The sequence below is a fragment of the Rhinoderma darwinii genome, chromosome 8 (assembly GCF_050947455.1).
Source record: "Rhinoderma darwinii isolate aRhiDar2 chromosome 8, aRhiDar2.hap1, whole genome shotgun sequence".
Lineage (NCBI taxonomy): Eukaryota > Metazoa > Chordata > Amphibia > Anura > Rhinodermatidae > Rhinoderma > Rhinoderma darwinii.
In genome coordinates this window covers 112,358,595-112,379,451 of record NC_134694.1, presented here as the reverse complement: position 1 = coordinate 112,379,451, position 20,857 = coordinate 112,358,595, and the positions used below count along the sequence as shown (strand labels likewise).

Sequence of the window (20,857 nt, the reverse complement as noted above, 5' to 3'; positions counted from 1 at the left end):
GCTGGATGCCGAAGGAGGGACGCGTCATCAAGACAACGGGCGGTAAGTATGAATTTCTTTTACTTTCACTAGGGAAAGTGCTGTCCCTTCTCTCTATCCTGCACTGATAGGGAGAAGGGAAGCACTTTTCCCGCAGTCCGCAGCAGCTAGTCCGCATCAATTTTCTGCACATTTTGTGCAGATCCGCAGCCGTAATCCGCAACCCGGATTAGGTGCGGCATTGATGCGGACAGTTGCGGAGGAATTCCGCCATGTGTGGTCATGCCCTTACTTTACCTTCTATGTTATACGGAGTTATTTGTTCTTCCAATGCTTTCTCCCTTAGGGAGATATAAGCTTCCAAAAATGTAAAGTATGTGGTTAATTTTCTTGTTCTAAACAGCTCTATACATGCACCAACCCTCTAAATCTTATTTCCTCTCACCTCTGGCACTTGTCTCTACATATTTTTTCATTTTAGCTTTGTTTTTATTTTATGTATATTTTTCGATCCACCCTCATGTAAAAATCCAATAGGTTTTTGCATTCCTTTTAATGGGTATAGCGGTAGATTATTGGTTATAGCGTAAATACATTTTAACGTCTTCTGCCTCGTCTATATTGCACAGATCATTTCTATGTATGACAATTAATAAGCTTAACTCAACATGATGTCTTACTGAGGTCAATTCCAGTAGAGAAATGTCACCCTGGAGGGTTTCAAAGGAGCAGCATGAATTTGACTCTTTCTAAAGCTTCATTCACATGACATTATTTAGGTCAGAATTTTGTCTCCGTAATTGTAAGTCAAAACCATGAGTGGGTCCAAAATACGGAAAAGTTGCAACTCTTTCTCTATGTTCCACTTCTGGTGATGCAAAATACTGACCAAGATATTGCTGTGTGAACGTGTCTTTAAAGTAACTTTTTGACTTCTTACAATCAGGACTGGCAGTGAAAGCGAAAGCGATTATTACTTCATTATTATGACTTTGATATTCATGTTCTTTAGTTATATCTAAACTTTTTGTTCATTATTGTAGTATTTTTCCTATTTAAACTCTTTACATTTAACTCTTCTTTTAAACATTATCTAATTCTCTAATCTGATTGGAAATTAAATTCCATTCTCCAAATGAAAATTTTTGATGCCATTTATTTATGTGTTTGTAAACTTATTGTGCATTGTTTGCTTTTTGTCTCTCTTCTCCCTTTACTCTCCACTTTTTCTGTTCCTCCCTGTCTCTTCTTTTCTGTTCCCTCGCTGATTCTCATCTGTTCCCTTCTCTCTCTCTCTGTTCTTTTCTATTCCCTGTCTCCCTCTTTGATTCTCCTCTGTTCCCTTCTCTCTGTCTCTGTTTCCTTCTCTCTGTCTCTTCTTTTCCATTCCCTCGCTGATTCTCCTCTGTTCCCTTCTCTCTCTGCTCTTTTCTATTCCCTCTCTCCCTCGCTGATTCTCCTCTGTTCCCTTCTCTCTGTCTCTTTTCCCTTCTCTCTCTTTGGTCTTTTCCATTCTCTCTCACTCCCTTAGTCTCCCCCTTTTCTTCCCCTCTTTGTCTCTGCTTTTTCCCCCCTCTCTCTCCTGCTGATTCTCCTCCTTTCCATCCCTCCCCTCTCCATTTTCCTCTCTCTTCCCCTTTCCTTCTGTTCTTTTTTGTTTTCTCTCTGATTCTCCTCTTCTCTTGTTCTATCTTGGCTTGTATCTATTCCCTCTCCATCTAATTATTTTCTCTCTCTCCCTCTCTATTACTGACTTTTTCTATTCCTCTCAAACTCTTCTCTTTTTTCCATTTTTCCTCTGCTCTTTTTTTTTCATTCTCTGTCTCTGTCTCTGTCTCTCTCTCTCTCTTTCTCTCTCTCTTTCTCTCTCTCTCTCTTTCTCTCTCTCTGTCTCTCTCTCTCTCTCTCTCTGCATCTGCACTTTTCTCCCTTTCTGACTCTGCATTTATTCATTCCTTCTCCTTTATTATTATTCTTTTTTTCTTTCCCTCTCTCGCCCTCTCTGTTTTTTCATTTCATTCTGTCTCTTCATCTTTGCTATTTTCTTCCTCAATGTCTCTGTTTTTCTCTTTCCTCACTCCATCTCTCCCTCTCTCTCTCTCTTGCTGATTCTCCTCTTCTCTCTCTTTCCCCCTCTTCTCTGTATTTTCTGTTCCCTCAATCTCTTTCTGATTCTTCTCTTTTCCATTCACTCTCTCACTCTCTCTATTTTTCAGCCCTCGCTCTATTTCCGTCCCCCACCACCCCTAGTCTTCTCTAGATCCTGCACTCTTCCTCTCTCTCCCTTTCCTTCTCTCTCATCTTCCCTCTCTTCTGTCACATGCAGCTTTATGCATATGAAACCTCTCACATCGCCCTCTCCCTTCCTTCTTCTTCCATTCTCCAATCCTTCCTTGCTTACCCTTAACTCAATGTATCATTCTGCATCTGTCACATAGCTACAGCAATGGGATGATTGATCTTAATTGCAATTTTTTTTACTATTTTTAGTACACTATTTTAATATTTTTTTTATATTTTTGTAAATATGATCTCCTACCCAATTTATTTCCCTTTTTATTATATTTTGTCTCAAAATACTTTAAAATGTTTTTCATACTTTATGATCAAATATATCAATTTATTTTGTCTACTTCCTTTTGTTAAAAGTTGATATATCACCTATTTTTTCTCATTCATTTCCTTAATGCATGTATCCATATTTTCCATGATTTTCAAGCATCAAATACAAACATTTTTTTTACCATATAAAAAGCCAACCAAATCCTAGTATTATGCTGAGTGTAGTATACTGCAGTTTAAGAGCAGCTTTTTTGTCACCGTGCATCATGTAACGTATTTCTATGCCACAGTATAAAAGGTTTCCAGCATGGCTTCCATCTCCACATAATGTAACGGTAAATAAAAAAAATTACCCAATTGCCGTATTTTACCCTATAGTATTCAAAATATTTATTAAACAAAAAGTTCTAACAAAAGTATAACCAAGATGATCTTACCAGCTGTGAGGAGGTATGTAGCTACCAGGCGTATCCATGACGTCTTTAAGACAAAAGTCATGCTTGAACCAATGATGTTCCTCCTTGGTGCCAAGGAATTAGAGCAAATAGTAAAAATGAGGGCAGTATGATGCCCTCTGGCTTTAAGGTTTTGGACAGAGGTGTTGACACCCTTCCATGGAAGAGGGAGGGACCACAAATAAGTTATTGTTTGCCCTCCGCCATTCTTAATGACCAATGTTGGAAAAATGTAGGGCCTGGTAAGGTTAACATACATTCTGGAATCCACATTTTCATTTTAGGAGCATGTACAGGGTGTAGCTGGATAAATTATAATAGATCTACATCCAGTACTAATAGCTCCTTTAACCAATGAAAGTCATCCTGGTGTTTGGAAAAGAACGTTGACTTGTTGGGTCTATTACTATGGGGACTATAATCAACATGATTGACCTTAGTGTATACAACATGGGTTGTTTATACCAACAAATAATTTATGGGGGGTTATTAAAGTGTGGTAGTGAATGGTAGAGACATAACCATGTACCTTCCCATGATATGCCCTCACGCTTACAGGGGTCGACATGTAAAGATAAACCCTAAGCCCTATAACATAAGTCATGGCTTTTAGGTCTTGCGAAAAGAAAGAAATGAAAATCTATATGTACAATTCTTAAGGTAGGGCTATCAAGGTTCTCTATTCTTGTAAAGAAAAAGTAAGGACACCCCAAGTAATACGTGGCACATACAACAGCCATTTCTTATAACTGAACACCAGTCTCTGACATCGACTGAGAGAATTTTTTCCCCCACCCGTTAGTTTGAGGGGCTTCTGGCATACACAGCCTGTTTCACATTCCCTCACAAGAACTCAATGGGATTTAGATTTGAGCTTTCACCTTCAAGATAAGAACTCACCATCTTTTTTTTATTCCAGCCATTCCTTGGTGGATTTACTTGTATGTTTAGGGTCATTGGCATGTTGTAATGTCCGAGGTTGTAAGCTTCAAACTTCTGACAGGTGGTCTCACATTGTTTTCAAGGATCCTTTGGTACAGAGAAGAATTCTTTGTGGATTCTATGATGCTGAGCTGCCCAGAACCTAATGCTGCAATGCAGCCCCAAACCATAACATATCCCCCACCATGCTGCTTCACTGGCGGTGTTTGCCCAACATGTCTTCTGGTACTGTGGACAAATAATGTTCTAGAAGTCCTGGTGTTTAGGTTTTTAAGGCAAACTTTAGTTTTGCTTGTATGTTCCTTGTGGACAGCAATGGTTACCTTCCATTGTAGATCTAATTTGTGCAGCCTCTTCCTAATGGTAGACTTGTGCACTTTGACAGCAGCAGTGGTGAGAGCTTCCTGTAGGTCCTATGATTAAATTCTGAGGTTCTTAAAAAGGCTTTGTTGAGTATATTGTGTTCTTCTCTTGGGCTGAACTTGTTGGGTCGCCTGGCCTGGGAAAGATGGCAGTCATATGAAATTTTCTCCACTTGTAAATAATGTTTAAAACAATACGTATCTATCCATCTATCTATCTATCTATCTATCTATCTATCTATCTATCTATCTATCTATCTATCTATCTATCTATCTATCTATCTATCTATCTATCTATCTATCTCTCTCTCTCTCTCTCTCTCTCTCTATCTATCTATCTATCTATCTATCTATCTATCTATCTATCTATCTATCTCTCTATCTATCTATCTATCTATCTATCTATCTATCTATCTATCTATCTATCTATCTATCTATCTATCTATCTATCTATCTATCTATCTATCTATCTCATATCTATCTATCTATCTATCTATCTATCTATCTATCTATCTATCTATCTATCTATCTATCTATCTATCTATCTATCTATCTATCTATCTATCTATCTCATATCTATCTATCTATCTATCTATCTATCTATCTATCTATCTATCTATCTATCTATCTATCTATCTATCTATCTATCTATCTATCTATCTATCTATCTCATATCTATCTATCTATCTATCTATCTATCTATCTATCTATCTATCTATCTATCTATCTATCTATCTATCTATCTATCTATCTATCTATCTATCTATCTATCTATCTACCTACACACAGATTTATCTTATTGGGGAAAGTGATATCTTCCTGACCTTCCAGCAGCCTTTAGTACTTGGTTTAATGCCTGCAGGTGCATCTTCAATATTTAGAATCTTTATTAGTCACCAAAATAAAATCTGTCTACATTTAATAGAAGACAGGGAGGAGGGGGATGCAGCTGCAGTTTCTCTCTCTCTGTGAGACTGAATGCTGCGAGAGGGGAGGAGGAGCAGAACTGGGGAGACAGTTGATTGGCTCAAAACACAGCTGCAGCATGACATCAGGAGGAGCTCGTCCACTCAGCCAGCATGAAGGGAGAGAACATGTGCATTCACAGAACCCCTCAGAGGGAAGGAAAAATACCCCGAATCTGCAGGTTGCACACAACATTTCTGGCTTTACTGCAGTCCATTTATTATAGAGAATATAATATATACTCCTAATTTCTCAACATGAATACAGAAACCTCTTGAGGTAGAATACAATATATTATTATAAGGAATGATGTGTCATAGGCAGTAAAGTTTTAGACATTTTCTTTCTGGTTCTTATATACAAACAAACATTCTTCTGACATCAATGTATACATATTTATGATCACACTGTTGTAATTCCGCATTGTAAATCGTCCTAATTATTATTTATGTCGTGTTAATTGTTTCACCCGAATTTTAATAAAACCATTCTTAGACTTTAAATATCCCTTAATTAGAGTTTGGGCATGTGTCCGTCACTCAGCACGTCAGTGTAATGCTCTGCTGTAGTAATTGGCCATATACATAATATATCCTCCTATGTAACATATGGCTACCGATAAACCTACTGACTAATCTTAAAGGGGTGTTCCAAGGAATGGGATTTATGATGTATCTCTAGTATATGACATAAATGTCTGATAGTTAGGGGCTCCAAATCTGGTATCCCTACCTATCGGGAAAACGGGAATCCCGTGTCCCCCAGTGAACTGTTAAACCCAGCTGATGTCACGACAAGAAGAAAGTGAAACAGGACAGAGACATGGGACCCCCTGATAGGAGTTGTTATGGATATGCCTTAAATGTAATTAATCGGAATATCCCTTTAACTCACATATATATATATATATCTACTAACATGGGAGTACAGATGTAGCCAAGTTTATCTTGACTCCTGATAACTTTCTGCAGTGTGATATCACACAACAAAAGCCATTGAAAAAGTCAAGTTAAAGTTCCTTGGCACTATGCATTGAATGCGTTAAAAGTCAAGATAAAGATGGCTACATCTGTACATGCCATAGGGACAGACCATGGGGTTCTTATAGGGTGCTTGGAGAGCACCGAGCGCTGGTTGCTCCCATCCCCTTTGTTGATAAATATATTTGCTTTAGACCGAAAGATTGTGTCCTATCAACAAGGAGAGCACAAGAGGCACGGAGCCGCCACCAAACAAAGGGTCTAGGGGGCTTTTGCCAGGGCCATTTCATCAGATTTTTCTAATTACGCCCTGGACAATCATAATTTATATGGGTCATATTCACACAGCTCACCTCTGGAACAACAACGTCTAGTAAAAAGGGGGGTCCCCTAATGGTTGTCCAGGGATCCTATCCAGCCGGGAGGAGGCGGAGAGGTAGCCATGTATCTGTATGTCTCTGTATTTTAGTCAGTCACCATATTGGTTATCTTCATACCTCCCAGTGTAGAGGATCATGGGAATTTGCATCTCGTATACGTGAGAGCGATAGGGGTGTCAGGTGGGTGGGATGGGGGTATCTAGTAAATACTTTTGCCCATGGACCCCCACACAAATTGATCCCTGATATAAACCCGCAGGCCTGGATCAGGAGTAAGTACACTTGCCGATGTATATCCCCCGATTTTTTTTGTATTAAAATAATGAAATAAAGATAATCACGTAAAATAATTTATAATAGAGGTACATTATTCCTTATTATATACACACCTTAGCTGCTGCAGAAACGTTTTTTTTAAGAGGCAGCTGAGGTTCTGCAGCAGCTGAGGTGTGTATTATGTTCTTGTGCAGCAGTTGAGATACGTATCATTTTGTTTTACAGCAGCTGAAGTGTTTATTATGATGTTCTGCAGCAGCCGAGGTTTTCATTACAATGTTCTCCAGCAGCCGAGGTTTCCATTACAATGTTCTCCAGCAGCCGAGGTTTTCATTACAATGTTCTCCACCAGCCGAGGTTTTCATTACAATGTTCTCCAGCAGCTGAGGTGTGTATTAAGAAGTTCTGCAGCAGCTTAGGCCTCGTTCACATCTGTGTTGGGGTCCCGTTCTGCGACTATGCTATTGCTTCCGGCAAAACTACGGGTCCGATGCACAACAGAGACAAACGGAAACCATGGGCACCGGATCCGTCACCATTGAAATCAATGGTGATGGAAACAGAAACCTCTGGTTTCCGTAGGTGTGAGTTTGTGTCTGTTCAGGGTCCCGGTCTGATGGAAAGCCTCGACGGAACGTCAGAACGGGACCCCAACGCAGATGTGAACGAGGTCTTAGGTGTGTATTATGATGTTATCCAGCAGCAGGAACGTTTATTATGATGTTTTGCAGTACCAGAAACACAGTAGTACAGAGAGGGAGCCATACTCTACATACCAGTCAATCAGTGGTTAATACTGGAGCACAAATCCCTACAAAAGTAATCATGACAAACCAAGAGGAAGAGATTAGTGGTGCCTATATAGCGCCGTACATCTCTGCATAATTGGCAGGTTCGGACTGTAATGTTTCTACAAACATTATTTACATAAAATAGAAAAAAATCAATTGCCGAGTATGAAAATAATAATAATAATAATATAATAATAATAATAATAATAATAGTAATAATATTAAAAAAAGTAATTTGAGTAGTAGTAATAATAATAATAATGATAATAATAATAATAATGATAATAATAATAATAATAATAATAATAATGATAATAATAATAATGATAATAATAATAATAATAATAATAATAATGATAATAATAATAATAGTAATAATAATAATGATAATAATAATAAAAATAATAATAATAATGATAATAATAATAATAATAATAATAATAATAATGATAATAATAATAATAATAATAATAATAATAAAAATAATAATAATAATGATAATAATAATAATAATAATAATAATAATAATAATAATAATGATAATAATAATGATAATAATAATAATAATAATAATGATGATAATAATAATAATAATAATAATAATAATAATAATAATAATAATAATAATAATAATATAATAATATTGAAATATACTGTATCTAGTCCATGAATGACTGTTCAGCTCATAGTATCTAAGCGTTTTCTGTACAGTAATTTGTTTATGGCGATGCTTTTGATGATGGGAGTCAAGTGATTTATATGTTTCATTAATGAAGGGAACATTGTATTTGTTTTACTTGGGCATTGTTCAAATCATGTTGGTTTTGCTCATGTTCCCTGAGGCCTTCATATTATTCATCATAAATCAACCGCAGTGGAAACGCAGCAACTGAAGCAGAAAACTTCTCTATACATCACATGAAGATTATAATTCTAATATATAATGTGAAATCAGTTATCATTAACATTATCTTCCCAAAGCTACAATATTCCTTAAAGGGACCTGTCTGGTTGACCACGATGTCGTATCTGTGGGCAGCATGTTATAGAGCAGGTGGAACTGTGTAGAATGATATAAAGGTTTGTAGGAAAGAATAATACTTTATTGAATACAATCCCTTGATTGATCACTTGGGGATTATGGTCCGGTGGGCGGTGCTAATCAGTGATTGACAGCCTTACCGGACAGGGACCTCCCTCCAGACTCATAATTCCAGAATTGATATCGATAAATGTCATTATATGCAAACTGTATGCAAATATTTTATTTCTGCATAAATATCTGGAATAATGCTAAAGATTTCGATATTGTAAAAGGAATTTTATAGTAATTTTATGTATTTTTTTTATATTGTACTTTCTACAATTTAGTGAAAATAAATACTTTTTTAGATCTTCAATAAATCAACAGAAAATGTATCTGAATTACTGAGTTGGATCCGTATCCCAGTCATACAGAGATAGATACTGAAATACTTCTTAACTAGTATAAGATTTTATATATAAGAAATGTATAATGTTGGATTTTAGAGCCACAACTAATTTTTTTGGTTAATCATCCAGAAGTCCTGTAGCTGTCACTGTTATGGTGGTCCAGTGACTGTTGTTGATATGGGGTCCCGTATCTGTTGATGTTATGTATATCCTGTGGCGATCACTGTTAATGTAGTCTAGGATCTAGTGGCTATCACTGATAAGGAGGTCTCGTGGCTATCACTGTTATAGAGGTCTAGTGTCTATCACTGTTATGGAGGTCTAGTGGCAATCACTGTTATGGAGGTCTAGTGGCAATCACTGTTATGGAGGTCTAGTGGAAATCACTGTTATGGAGGTCTAGTGGCAATCACTGTTATGGAGGTCTAGTGGCTATCACTGTTATGACGGTCAAGTGGCTATCACTGTTATGGAGGTCTAGTGTCTATCACTGGTATGAAGGTCTAGTGGTTATCACTGTTATGGAGGTCTAGTGACTATCACTGTTATGGAGGTTTAGTGGCTATCACTGTTATGGAGGTCTAGTGGCTATCACTGTTATGGAAGTCTAGTGGCTATCACTGTTATGGAGGTCTAGTGGCTATCACTGTTATGAAGGTCTAGTGTTTATCACTGTTATGGAGGTCTAGTGACTATCACTGTTATGGAGGTTTAGTGGCTATCACTGTTATGGAGGTCTAGTGGCTATCACTGTTATGGAAGTCTAGTGGCTATCACTGTTATGGAGGTCTAGTGGCTATCACTGTTATGAAGGTCTAGTGGCTATCACTGTTATGGAAGTCTAGTGGCTATCACTGTTATGGAGGTCTAGTGGCAATCACTTATATGGAGGTCTAGTGGCTATCACTGTTATGGAGGTCTAGTGGCTATCACTGTTAATGTAGTCTAGGATCTAGTGACTATCACTGTTCTGGAGGTTTAGTGGCTATCACTGTTATGAAGGTCTAGTGGCTATCACTGTTATGGAAGTCTAGTGGCTATCACTGTTATGGAGGCCTAGTGGCTATCACTGTTATGAAGGTCTAGTGGCTATCACTGTTATGGAAGTCTAGTGGCTATCACTGTTATGGAGGCCTAGTGGCTATCACTGTTATGGAGGTCTAGTGGCTATCACTTATATGGAGGTCTAGTGGCTATCACTGTTATGGAAGTCTAGTGAGTATCACTGTTATTGAGCTCTAGTGGTTATCACTGTTTTGAAGGTCTAGAGGCTATCACTGTTATGGAGGTCTAGTGGCTATCATTGTTATAGAAGGTCTAGTGGCTATCTCTGTTATGGAGGTCTAGTGGCTATCACTGTTATGGAAGTCTAGTGAGTATCACTGTTATGGAGCTCTAGTGGTTATCACTGTTTTGAAGGTCTAGAGGCTATCACTGTTATGGAGGTCTAGTGGCTATCACTGTTATGAAGGTCTAGTGGCTATCACTGATATGGAGGTCTAGTGGCTATCACTGTTATGGAGGTCTAGTGGCTATCATTGTTATGGAGGTCTAGTGGCTATCACTGTTATGGAGGTCTAGTGGCTATCACTGTTATGGAAGTCTAGTGGCTATCACTGTTAATGTAGTCTAGGATCTAGTGACTATCACTGTTATGGAGGTCTAGTGGTTATCACTGTTATGGAGGTCTAGTGGCTATCACTGTTATGAAGGTCTAGTGGCTATCACTGTTATGGAGGTCTAGTGGCTATCACTGTTATGGAGGTCTAGTGACTATAACTCTAATGGAGGTTTAGTGGTTATCACTGTTATGGAGGTCTAGTGGCTATCACTGTTATGGAAGTCTAGTGGCTATCACTGTTATGGAGGTCTAGTGGCTATCACTGTTATGAAGGTCTAGTGGCTATCACTGTTATGGAAGTCTAGTGGCTATCACTGTTATGGAGGCCTAGTGGCTATCACTTATATGGAGGTCTAGTGGCTATCACTGTTATGGAGGTCTAGCGGCTATCACTGTTATGGAGGTCTAGTGACTATAACTCTAATGGAGGTTTAGTGGTTATCACTGTTATGGAGGTCTAGTGGCTATCACTGTTATGGAAGTCTAGTGGCTATCACTGTTATGGAGGTCTAGTGGCTATCACTGTTATGAAGGTCTAGTGGCTATCACTGTTATGGAAGTCTAGTGGCTATCACTGTTATGGAGGCCTAGTGGCTATCACTTATATGGAGGTCTAGTGGCTATCACTGTTATGGAGGTCTAGCGGCTATCACTGTTATGGAGGTCTAGTGGCTATCACTGTTATGGAGATCTAGTGGCTATCACTGTTATGGAGGTCTAGTGGCTATCACTGTTATGGAGTTCTAGTGACTATCACTGTTATGGAGGTCTAGTGGCTATCACTGTTAATGTAGTCTAGGATCTAGTGGCTATCACTGTTATGGAGGTCTAGTGGCTATCACTGTTATGGAGGTCTAGTGGCTATCACTGTTATGGAGGTCTAGTGGCTATCACTGTTATGGAGGTCTATTGGCTATCACTGTTAATGTAGTCTAGGATCTAGTGGTTATCACTGTTATGGAGGTCTAGTGGCTATCACTGTTATGGAGTTCTAGTGGCTATCACTGTTATGGAGGTCTAGTGGCTATCACTGTTAATGTAGTCTAGGATCTAGTGGCTATCACTGTTATGGAGGTCTAGTGGCTATCACTGTTATGGAGGTCTAGTGGCTATCACTGTTATGGAGGTCTAGTGGCTATCACTGTTATGAAGGTCTAGTGGCTATCACTGTTATGGAGGTCTAGTGGCTATCACTGTTATGAAGGTCTAGTGGCTATCACTGTTATGGAGGTCTAGTGGCTATCACTGTTATGAAGGTCTAGTGTCTATCACTGGTATGAAGGTCTAGTGGCTATCACTGTTATGAAGGTCTAGTGGTTATCACTGTTATGGAGGTCTAGTGACTATCACTGTTATGGAGGTTTAGTGGCTATCACTGTTATGGAGGTCTAGTGGCTATCACTGTTATGGAAGTCTAGTGGCTACCACTGTTATGGAGGTCTAGTGGCTATCACTGTTATGAAGGTCTAGTGGCTATCACTGTTATGGAAGTCTAGTGGCTATCAGTGTTATGGAGGTCTAGTGGCAATCACTTATATGGAGGTCTAGTGGCTATCACTGTTATGGAGGTCTAGTGGCTATCACTGTTAATGTAGTCTAGGATCTAGTGACTATCACTGTTCTGGAGGTTTAGTGGTTATCACTGTTATGGAGGTCTAGTGGCTATCACTGTTATGGAAGTCTAGTGGCTATCACTGTTATGGAGGCCTAGTGGCTATCACTTATATGGAGGTCTAGTGGCTATCACTGTTATGGAGGTCTAGCGGCTATCACTGTTATGGAGGTCTAGTGGCTATCACTGTTATGGAGATCTAGTGGCTATCACTGTTATGGAGGTCTAGTGGCTATCACTGTTATGGAGTTCTAGTGACTATCACTGTTATGGAGGTCTAGTGGCTATCACTGTTAATGTAGTCTAGGATCTAGTGGCTATCACTGTTATGGAGGTCTAGTGGCTATCACTGTTATGGAGGTCTAGTGGCTATCACTGTTATGGAGGTCTAGTGGCTATCACTGTTATGGAGGTCTATTGGCTATCACTGTTAATGTAGTCTAGGATCTAGTGGTTATCACTGTTATGGAGGTCTAGTGGCTATCACTGTTATGGAGTTCTAGTGGCTATCACTGTTATGGAGGTCTAGTGGCTATCACTGTTAATGTAGTCTAGGATCTAGTGGCTATCACTGTTATGGAGGTCTAGTGGCTATCACTGTTATGGAGGTCTAGTGGCTATCACTGTTATGGAGGTCTAGTGGCTATCACTGTTATGAAGGTCTAGTGGCTATCACTGTTATGGAGGTCTAGTGGCTATCACTGTTATGAAGGTCTAGTGGCTATCACTGTTATGGAGGTCTAGTGGCTATCACTGTTATGAAGGTCTAGTGTCTATCACTGGTATGAAGGTCTAGTGGCTATCACTGTTATGAAGGTCTAGTGGTTATCACTGTTATGGAGGTCTAGTGACTATCACTGTTATGGAGGTTTAGTGGCTATCACTGTTATGGAGGTCTAGTGGCTATCACTGTTATGGAAGTCTAGTGGCTACCACTGTTATGGAGGTCTAGTGGCTATCACTGTTATGAAGGTCTAGTGGCTATCACTGTTATGGAAGTCTAGTGGCTATCAGTGTTATGGAGGTCTAGTGGCAATCACTTATATGGAGGTCTAGTGGCTATCACTGTTATGGAGGTCTAGTGGCTATCACTGTTAATGTAGTCTAGGATCTAGTGACTATCACTGTTCTGGAGGTTTAGTGGTTATCACTGTTATGGAGGTCTAGTGGCTATCACTATTATGGAACTCTAGTGGCTATCACTGTTATGAAGGTCTAGTGGCTATCACTGTTATGAAGGTCTAGTGGCTATCACTCTTATGGAAGTCTAGTGGCTATCACTGTTATGGAGGCCTAGTGGCTATCACTGTTATGGAGGTCTAGTGGCTATCAGTTATATGGAGGTCTTGTGGCTATCACTGTTATGGAAGTCTAGTGACTATCACTGTTATGGAGCTCTAGTGGTTATCACTGTTTTGAAGGTCTAGAGGCTATTACTGTTATGGATGTCTAGTGGCTATCACTGTTATGATGGTCTAGTGTCTATCACTGGTATGAAGGTCTAGTGGCTATCACTGTTATGAAGGTCTAGTGGCTATCACTGTTATGGAGGTCTAGTGGCTATCACTGTTATGGAGGTCTAGTGACTATCACTCTTATGGAGGTCTAGTGGCTATCACTGTTATGAAGGTCTACTGGCTATCACTGTTATGGAGGTCTAGTGGCTATCACTGTTATGGAGGTCTAGTGGCTATCACTGTTATGGAGGCCTAGTGGCTATCACTGTTATGGAGGTCTAGTGGCTATCACTTATATGGAGGTCTAGTGGCAATCACTGTTATGGAGGTCTAGTGGCTATCACTGTTATGGAGGTCTAGTGACCATCACTGTTATGGAGCTCTAGTGGCTATCACTTATATGGAGGTCTAGTGGCTATCACTGTTATGGCGGTCCAGTGACCGTTGATATGAGGTCCTGTACCTGCTGTTGTTATGGGGATCCAGTGGCTGCTGTTGTTATGGGGGTTTCTGTGGTTGTCAATGTTATGAGGTTCTTGTTGCTGTCACTATTATGAGGGTCCTGTGGCTGTCACTGTTACAAGGCTTGTTTCTGGCTGTCACTGTTATGGTGGTCCAGTGGCTATCACTTCTATAGCTCACCTATGGCTGTTACTTTTATGGAGGTACCTTGGCACTCCAGAACATTGCCCAAAAAAGATAATCATGAATTTCAGCAAAGTTAATAGCGTCCATGTTCTAGGTTGCTCTTGTCTGTGGCAGGAGCAATTTAGCTAAAAAAGTTTTTGTTTTATTATGGAATTGCATGTCATCGGCTTGTGTAACCCAGAATGAGTTGTACTTTATGTGGAGTTACACTTTTTCTTGGCATGTTTGGGATTTAACTTTCATCTGGTTAAGAACAATGGTCTAATATGTATCTTTGCATAGAATAGTTATAACTTAATTAGGTAATTTTCTCACCACACCTTCAGAATCATTTCGTAATTGTATGGAATATACACATAGAGTTATGTATTAATTAATAATGTCCTCACAATTTGACTACTGAATGTCATGCACTGGAGACGTTTTAACGATCTAAATAGACGTCAATTTTGGCACAAACTCCGATCCTGCCGTGATTACACAGTGTTGGAATTGCAAATGTCTATTTGAAATATGCAGTTTCCTCTCGTGATTTATATTATCTTCAAGTGACTTACAATGAAAACGTTTTTCAAGGTCAAGATACCCGATGCTACTAAAAGATGCTATTTCTCTATATCCGCACTGGTTAAAGACAATGCACCGGGTTCCTCAATAAATAATAGAGCAGAAGAATTTTTCAATAATCTTTGAAAAGATGAGTTATGAGGAGAGATGAGTGAATTTCCCAAAATTAGTTTTGAGTCCGTTTCAATTCTGTACAAATAAATTTGTTAAAGATCACATATGCCCAGATAGCACTGAAAACTCATTTGTGACTCTTAGGCTATGTTCACACAGAGTTTTTTGACGAGTTTTTTTGACGCGGAAACCGCGCCAAAAAGCTTGTCAAAAACGGCCCGAAAATTCCTCCCATCGATTTCAATGGGAGGCGGGGGTGGTTTTCTCCCGCGAGCGGTAAAACCGGCTCGCGGGAGAAAGAAGCGACATGCCCTATCTTTGGGCGTTTCTGCCTCTGACCTCCCATTGACTCCAATGGAAGGCAGAGAAAGCGTATTTCGCAGCGTTTTATGCCTGCAGCGCCCAATGGCCGCGGGTGAAAAATGCAGCGGAAAACGCAGTGAAAATCGGCGTGCAGGGAGAGGAAAATATGCCTCAAACTTCCAAACAGAATTTTGAGGCAGAAATTCTGCCTGCAAAATACTCTGTGTGAACATAGCCTTAGATGTCTTCTGAGTCTATATCCAACCAGTCGCATTTCCTAGTTGGGCTTTTTATAATCTGGCGAGCGCTTGCCGCCATTTTGCAGCAATTCGTGCTCTACAAACCGCAAAAGTTTTGGATTTCAATAAGTCCAAACATTTTGTGAAATTCGGACCGAATTTGATTCACTTAGAATTGATTTGCTCATCTCTAGTTATGATTGTATATGACATGGATAACCCAATGATTTTATTAGGGAAGGTGTAATGCTTAGTTTCCCCTCTAGGTGCGCTGCAGGGGAATTTTACTTTAACACTTTTTGCCAGGTCCCCTGCAGATTACAAATAATCTCTGGAAATCCCGACAGAGGGACATGCTGTGATCAGCATATTATTGAGGGACCGTTCTAACATAATGGAATTCCCAAAAGTAGACAACCGCAAATCTAAAAGAAGAGAATTTCAGAAAGTGGATTCTATCTAGGATGAATTCTGCAGCTGGGACTAAGGTAAAGAGAGTGGTTTATGGATGAAACTATGAAGTTGATAGTAAGCCAAGTTAATACTGCATAATGCCCTCTATTCCCCCCCCCCCCCAGACCATACAAATTGCTTAAGCAATCGCTATACATATAACACATAAGAAAAATACCCCAATTCTGTCAGTGGGTGTTCCTGTGGAGGAACTATGTTCATCAGTGGAGTTAGCTATCACTACCCCATTTTATTTACAGTATATAGTATGTTACTATCCTGACATGTTTATTGGTCTACACTTATAGTCTTTAGGTTGATCTGATAGAACAAGATTTTCAGGTCACTTTAAGTACCTGTCATTATAGCCATTCAAATTCCCTAGCAATGAGAATATGTATAAACTACTTCTACCAATAAACTACTAATGAAAAAAAAAAGGAAGTAACCCTGTCACGAACAAAACCAAATAATGAGAAAGATGAAAGATAGAAGAATGAAGAAGAAAGGTTCAGAAATATCAAACTAACAAAAACACAAACACAAAGCCAAGCAGAAAGGTAGCGGCTGAGCGCTCACACGAGCACTTCTGCCGCTTTGTTTTACCGATTGGTGGGGGTCTCAGTGCTCGGACCCCCACCAATCAAAACTTCTGACATGTCACTATGACATGTCAGAAGTTTGCTGAACGTTTAGTTACCCTTTAAGGTTCCTTTTATGCGCTTCGATAATGGGTATCTTCTGACCACATGTAAATACTCGTAGGCAGCCACTTCCGATTGCCGAATTTGCCATCAAAGGTGTGCTGAAAAATGTATCGCAAGATCTTCAAAACGCTGTACGGAAATGCAAATTCTCAATGGTCTGTCAATTCAACCGCGCATCTAGACTTTTGTGTCCTACTTCTGTGCCATATGACTACGATTATAATTTCACCACAATATTCCTGTGCACAGATCCCCTCACCATAGGCTCTACAAAGTTTGCAAACAAGGGTGTGGAGATTCAACACATGATTCATACAATAGGATAGTGGCAAACATGTTTTAAGTCCTCCTTTTTGAGGATGGTAAAGGATGTGGCGGTATTAATGAGTACCAAAAAGAAGCTATAAAATGTGGGGTATAAAACCCTGAGTTACAGGGAAATGCTTTAAATTCTTTATTGATTAGTTGCCATTGTAAATAGTTTGCAAGTATAATAGTGCACTGTACCTTTAAGATGTGCTGTTATCCACTCTTATCTGCTGGTTTTATGTCTTTTACCCACTAGGTGGCATCTAGTCAGTGGTCAGTCAAGCCACTGTGATGACAGCATTGAAGGAGTAGTGGTCAGTCCAGCCTACTTCACTGTGTATAGTGTTGTCCTGATGTTATGTTGATTTAACACTGTTCCTTCTCAGGTCTGGCAAGAGATGGTTGGCTTGCTAGCTCTGTCTAAATTGCAGGTTAAGGGATGTCGGCTCAGGCTTAGTGTATAGAACAGCAGGGAGCCCACCAAACAGTATTTATAGTGCGAGCTAATGCCCATGAAGTAACAAGTCTGTGCAGGAGGGAGTGAGGAGCAGTGACAAGCTGCCATGCTGGTGGAGATAGAAGCAGTGGCATGCTGCTCATCGTGACACGCTGCTGGAAGCGGTAAAGATGTGGATGAGTAAGAGGCATAGAGAGATCTGTGACAGAAGAGGCTGCTGTCGGAGGAAGACACGTCAGCTGTACTTTTTGGGACTGTGGTCGGGCCGTGACTACGATAATGTGCCATGTGTTTCTCAGGTCAAGAGAGACTGATGGAGGGTTTGCAGTCTAGTCAGTGACCGGAATACAGAGATAGAGGGACGTATGCCGACTACATTAGCAGATCAGAGAAGAAAACGGTAGGACCGACTGTAGAGGTACTGGAACTGAGGAGCGTTGAGAGGACTGGTGTGAACCAGCTTAGGCTGCATCCATCTTTGGGCCTGTAATGGCAGCAGGTCCTGAAGAGCGAGCAGTGGGTAGGGTAGGAAGAGTACAGAGAGCTAGCCAGGCGTTTAAAGTGGGAGCGTAAAGGAAACGTTCTAGCCAGTCAGAAACCGGTGTACATGCAGTGGCCAGCATAGTGCAAGACTAAAGAAAGAGCTGGTCCCAAATTAGGAGTGAGTTAGTAGCTAGCCACCACCATCTCAAGGAGCACAGGCCCGAAGTGATGCAGCCAGAAGCCGCAATTTTGTGGCCTACTAGGTCTGAATTGCCGAACCAACCGCTGTACCACGAAGGGGCGCCTTGGGCCTGTCTTCGACGAGTATACAAGTCAGCCATCATTTTCCTGTCTGACCCGATGCATTTAAGGCATCATTTACACGAGCGTAATATACTCGCGTGCGACGCGAATGCTTTTCACGCGTGTCGTACGCACCTATATTAGGCTATGGGGCATTGCAAACAGTGCGTGAATTTTGGGCAGCACGAGTGCGTTGCGTAAAAAAACTCACGACATGTCCTTTCTTTGTGCGCTGTTCGCGCATCACGCACCCATTGAAGTCAATGGGTGCGTGAAAACCACGGATGCTGCACGGAAGCACTTCCGTGCGAACTTCCGTGCGAACTGCGTGAATCGCGCAACAGCTGTCAAACTCTGAATGTAAACAGACAAACATCCAAACGGAGTGTCATAATGATGGTGGCTGCGCGAAAATCAGGCAGCCGCGCATCATACACTGATGACACACGGAGCTGTTAAGTGCCTTTTGTGCAGGCAAAACGCAGCATTTTTTTGCGTGCGAAAAACGTACCAGCTCGTGTAAATCAGGCCTAAGACTGTACTTGTCAGAAGCTACTGAGAAGAATTGTTGTCATTGTTTGTTGTGGTCATGTGTGTGACGTTTACCACCGGTCAAAAAGTATAGACGTGTTTTGACATCACTTCTCTCTTTGTACTATCTATTCCTTGACACAAACTGGACTGAACCCTACACCATCTGGGGCAGACGCAGACCTTACAAGTCACAGGACCCTACTGAATGCTTCAGCCTCTTCCTTCTAGTGTTTGTGGGAGTCTCAGCACCGAGACCCCCAGCACTATAAACTTCTATGACACGTCAGTTGGAAATGTGTTCATGGTAAATCACAAATGGCGCTGTCTTTATCATTGAGCTGGAATAATACAGTCCTATGAGGTAAAGGAAATTGAAGAATGGGAAGATTGGAAAGTGGAGAAGTAGAACATGAGAACTGAGCTGAAAGACATCACACATCATCATATTAATTTACAAGTAGTGATGTTATCAGTGAAAATGTATAGAACAATAATTTAGATCTGATAATCCAACCTTCAAAGTATAGCTTAAGTAAATTAATTATGCTCTTTAAATCTATATATAAATATAGACAGATGGATAGATATTGTATGGGAACCAAGAACTCGTGGAGGCCCATTAGCCAGACAATCTCAATGTCATTAAACCAGGCTGTAATAATTTGTACATTATATCTTTATTTTCAATAAAGTTTAAAATTTTAAATTTAGTTTTGGATCAAATGCTTTTTTTTCCCCACTCCTTTCTTTTTCCCAAACAGACCTGCATCACGACTCGGACAACTTGACCTCAAGAGGAGGTCCAACTCTCAAAACAGAAACCACTTCATACCTGGAACAATGGTGAAGGATATCTCTAACCACACGAATGGGATGTCGAATATAAAAGAACACAGAATTCATTAGGAAAAGGCCCGATACGAAGGTTTATCTTCTGACACTTAACCTATGGACTAATCAAATCCCCTTCCCCCAGTCGACATTAAAATTTACAGGTATACCAATCTCACCTTGCCCTATTCCTTTCACCATCAACACCATCCTTCCCTCCATCTCCTGATCATTGTTGATTTTTGTGCCACTTGTGTTTTTAGGTTTTAATTGTGATTTCCACTGAAAATTGATTGGACAAAAAGTGGAACAGATTTTGGCGTTTACCATGAGCCTTATTCCATGGTACTAAGGGTTCATCAAATGAATGTCCAATCCACCCTTACTGGACATTTTACAGAATTGATGCATGAGTTGGGAAAAGAGCGGAAACTAGTCTAATCGTAGAAAAAAAGATTAGATTGGATAATTAACCTTTTGGAAGTACTGGTAGAATCAAGGACATTTGTCTACATACAGTCGGGTGACTATACACGAAAAATTATTTTTTGTGAACAGATCCAATTCTGCCATGTAGTCATATAATTCAGAAGTCATAATGACGCATAGAATGGGCAAACCTGGTTTTGCATAATGCCGCATATGTTATCCCTGACATATATTACCTTAACCTACATTCCTATGGAGCAGCCTGGATTATCAATGGGAAACCAAGGCACCCGGAGAACCACAGCTAAAATATTGATGGTATCATAGTGTATTTATTTTATATTTTATTCACAGTGAAACGCTTAATATTAAAGTGACCATACTGATTACCTACCAAACGATACTTAAAATAAAAAATGTTTTAACTTTGTGCCCAAACCAGTGGATTTTCATACCAGTGGCAAGACACCAGCTTAGTATTCCCGTTGGTTTGCCGAGTTCTCATACTGGCCAACATGGTCTGCCCAGTTGCGTGCTTACTATCCTGATAACCACTCCATATACAGTGAAGGAAATAAGTATTTGATCCCTTGCTGATTTTGTAAGTTTGCTCACTGTCAAAGTCATGAACAGTCTAGAATTTTTAGGCTAGGTTAATTTTAC

The 20,857-nt window shown here is 40.0% G+C and overlaps 1 long non-coding RNA gene across 1 annotated transcript; it reads left to right on the top strand.

Moving 5' to 3' along the window:
- On the top strand, positions 1-19,922 carry LOC142658876 (uncharacterized). Its single transcript, XR_012850213.1, has 3 exons — positions 1-42; positions 15,955-16,176; positions 19,696-19,922. It is a non-coding gene; the product is annotated as an uncharacterized LOC142658876 (long non-coding RNA).
- The last annotated feature ends 935 nt before the right edge of the window (positions 19,923-20,857 follow it).